We start from the raw sequence: 4298 nt of genomic DNA on the forward strand, positions 1-4298 counted from the left end.
AAAGGGAAAGGGAGAGATGGAAGGGTGTAAAGTAGCTCACATAAAAGAAACAAGAAAAAGCTTATGGAGTGGAGGGGAAAACGGGGAAGAAGTGGAGCAGGGGAGTGAGTGAGCCTTACTTTCATCAGAATTGGCTCAAAGAGGGAATAACATAAACACTCAAGTGGGCATAGTAATATATTTTGCCCTGAGGAGAAGTGGGAGGGGAAGGGGAAAAAGTAGGGGAGAGGTGAAGGAAGGGAAGGCAGATTGGGGGAGGGGGCAGTAAAAAGCAAAACACTTTTGAGGAGGGATAGGGTGAAAGAAGATAGAAAATAGAGTAAATATCAAGGGGAAGGAATAGGATGGAGAGTAATACAGTTAGCAATAGTAACTGTGAAAGAAATGATGAGCAGGATGCTATCAGAGGGATGTATGAAAAATGCAAACCATCAACAGAGGAAAAACTAATGGTATTTTTTTTTTTTTTGGTGAGGCAATTGGGGTTGTGACTTGCCTAGGGTCACACAGCTAGTAAGTGTCAAGTGTCTGAGGCCGAATTTGAACTCAGGCCCTCCTGACTCCAGGGCTGGTGCTTTATCTACTGCGCCACCTAGCTGCCCCAACTAATGGTATTTTAATACAGATGGAAGTATAATTTTATTTGTTAGTTCCTCTTTCTTAAGTTTTTCTGTCTATTTTCTTTCCAACTCGACTAATATAAAGATGCTCGGCATAACTGCACATGTATGATTCATATTGAATTGCTTGATTCCATAGGGAGGGTTGAGGAGATAGGGAGGAAGAAAATGAAGAACACAAAGTTTTTTACAAAATCAATGTAAAGAAATGATGAGCAGGCAGATTTCAGAGAAATCTGGAAGGACTTCTATGAACTGATGCTGAGTTAGATGAGCAGAACCAGGAGAACATTGTACACAGTATCAACAACATTGTGTGTTGATCAACTATGATAGACTTGACTCTTCTCAGCAACACAATAGTCCAAGTTATTTCCAAAGGACGCTTGATAAAAGATGCTCTCCAAATCCAGAAAAAAAGAACTGTGGAATCTAGATGCAGATTGAACCATACTATTTTTACTTTTTTTTTGTTTTTTCCTTTTGCTCTGATTCTTATTTCACAGCATGACTAACAGAAATATGTTTAATGTGATTATAATATATAACCTATATCAGATTGCTTGCTGTCTTTGGGGAGGGGGCAGAGAGGGGGAGGGAGGGAGAAAAATTTGAAACTAGAAATCTTACAAAAACAAATGTTGAAAACTATCTCTACATGTAACTAGAAGATAATAAATACTATATAAAAACATGTATAGTCAAACAAAACAAATTCCTACATTAACCATATACCCCCAAATAGATCCCTATTCATACAAATAATGAATCCCCTGAAATGATTAATCTTTTCTAATTCACACTATTCAGAGTTATAATTATGTAATTATATGGTAATTGGTCCAGCCCACTGAAAATGTTCAGTGTGAATTCTAATAATGTGACCATTTCAGAGCACTATTATTTACACAAATTGGGACTTGGCTGTATGTCTCAATCTTCACTCTGAATTCATTACCTTTCTATTAAGAATTCATCACCTTTTCCATTAGGAATTGGGAAGCACGTTTTATCATGAGTCCTCTGTAATTGCAGGTAGTTATTCTGTTGATCAGAATTCCTAAGTCTTTTGAAGTTGTTTGTTTTCATAATATTACTGCCATTGTATAAACCTTTCTGGCTCTGTTCACCTGTCTCTTCATCAGTTCAGATGAGTCCTCCCAGGTTTTTCTAAAGTCTTTATCATTTCTAATAACATCATAGTATTCTATAACATTTCTATACCATGATTTGTTCAGCCATTCCTTAATTGGTGGGCATTCTCTTAGTGTCTAATTCTTTGCCACCAAAAAAAAAAAGAACTGCTATAAATATTTTTATTCAGTTTGTTTTGCTCAGGACTACTCCCTCTTTTAACCTATCTTCCCTCTTATTCTCCCCTCTCACTTCTTCCCTTCCTGTTCTCCTATTGAGTGAAATGTATTTCTATAGCTGAATGTTTTTATTTTTTCCTTCTTTGACCAGGTCAGATTAAAATTAGGTTCAAATATCAACTGCCTCCCCCTTACCCCTTCCTCCTTGTTGGGATAGACTTTTACTTGTCCATATATATTTAGTAATGCTATAAATTCATTGTATAAGGTACCTTTTGGCAGCATGTAGTTTCCCTATTTAACTCGTTTAATTGTCTGTTTTTGCTGCTGCTTTGTCTAAGATCATGATTGCTACTCCAGAAGCATAACAGATTTTGCTCCAGCCCCTGTGTACATCTTTCTATTTCAAGTGTGTTTCTTGTAAACAACATATTGTTGAATTCTGCTTTCTAATGTATTCTGTCATCCTTTTCTACTTTATGGATGAGTTCATCCTATTTACATTCACGGTTATGATTGTTAATTGTGTTTTTCCTCCATTGTCTTCATTTATACTTTTCTTCTTCTTTTTTTTTTTACTCCTGCCCCTTCTGAAAAAGGAGTGAATTCATCACTGGTGCTCTAGATTTGCTGCAATCTATCTATTCCCCTGTTACTCTTCTCTTTCACTCTCCTGGAGACCAATAAGAGATTCTTATCCATTATTTTTCTTTTTTAAAAATCCTCTTTGAGAAAATGGACTGAAGTATGCTATTTTCCCCTTTCTTTCTTTCATCCTTTTCTATTTGAGTCTTCTTATGCAAAATGACTAATATGGTAATGTTTTACATAATTTCATAATACACACATGAGTTCAGAGAAACTTATGTAAATTTATTTGAGCATTTATAAGGGACTCTATGATGATGTGGTACTAATATTCTGAAAGAAGAAGAAACAAGTGTCCCTTCTGAACACTCAAAGAGTTCTGAGGGAAATAAGAAAAACAAATCCTGGGACTGGATTGGTTCTGATATGAGGGCTTTAAAAGGTGAAAGGGAGACTACAATATATACAATACTGTAAAAAGAAGGAAGAAAGGGATAGAACTTGCTATTTCTCATAATTAGGATATGTTATGAGGTTAGGAAACTGGCCAGCTAAACTAAAGGACACGGTTCTAGAGTAACTCTCCTTGAGAAACTAAATCAAAGGATAGATACACTTAAAGAAGCAAAGGACAGCTCCTTCAGACTGAGTTAACTCCAGGACCACCACCTTTCATTCCAGTCTCCCCCACCCCTCCAGGAGATAATCCTATTAGGTGTAGCTGCTGCCTGAGTGGCACCAAGGGAACAGGTAACTTCAGAAGTCAGGACCACCTCCCCTCATTCCAACTTCCCCCACCCCCAAAGGGAACTTTCCACAGTCAAATGAACACCCCATCTGTCCTTCTACAAAGATTTTGCCGTTCTCCTGCTCGAGGAGATAGGTATCTCAGAGAACCATGTCTCTGGAATTATCCCCTCTCGAGGTTTCCTTTCTCTAGTGCTTAAATAAAAGAACATTATACACAGTATGTGTTGATCTACTGTGATAGACTAGATTTTTCTCACCAATCCAAGAGTACAGTATGTACTGATGGAAAAGGCTCTCCAAATCCAAGGGAAAAAAAAAAGGAACTGTGGAATATGGATGCTGATTGGACCATACTATTTATTTTGGTTTTGGTGCTATTGTTTTTCTGTTTTGAGGTTTTTCCTTTTTGCTCTGATTCTTCTCTTATAACATGACTAATGCAGAAATATGTTTAACCTTATTATGTATACATAACCTATATCAGATTACCTGCTGTCTAGGGGAGGGGTGGAGGGAGGGGAGGGAGGGAGAAGAATTTGACATTGGAAATCATATATAAACAAATGTTGAAAACTATCTCTACATGTAACTGGAAAATAATAAAATACTTTAATTTTTTTTTTTTTGGTTTTTTAGTGAGGCAATTGGGGTTAAGTGACTTGCCCAGAGTCACACAGCTAGTAAGTGTTAAGTGTCTGAGGCCGGATTTGAACTCAGGTACTCCTGACTCCAGGAACAGTGCTCTATCCACTGCGCCACCTAGCTGCCCCTACTTTAATTTTTTAAAAAACTAAAAAAAAAAAAAAGAAAAGAAATGAGGAAAGTGATGTTTGCAAAGAATCCTGGGAAGTAAGAACTCTGATTAAAAAATGAAGTGAGCAGAACCAGGAGAAATTTAGACCAGGAAAACAAAATTGTAAGGAGAAATAACTGAAAGACTTAAATCAGATCAATGCAGAAGGCCTATGGTGAAACATGTAACCCAAATGTTCCAAATCACTAATCACTTGAGAAATAAAATAAAAAA

Source organism: Dromiciops gliroides, chromosome 4 (assembly GCF_019393635.1).
Source record: "Dromiciops gliroides isolate mDroGli1 chromosome 4, mDroGli1.pri, whole genome shotgun sequence".
Classification (NCBI taxonomy): domain Eukaryota; kingdom Metazoa; phylum Chordata; class Mammalia; order Microbiotheria; family Microbiotheriidae; genus Dromiciops; species Dromiciops gliroides.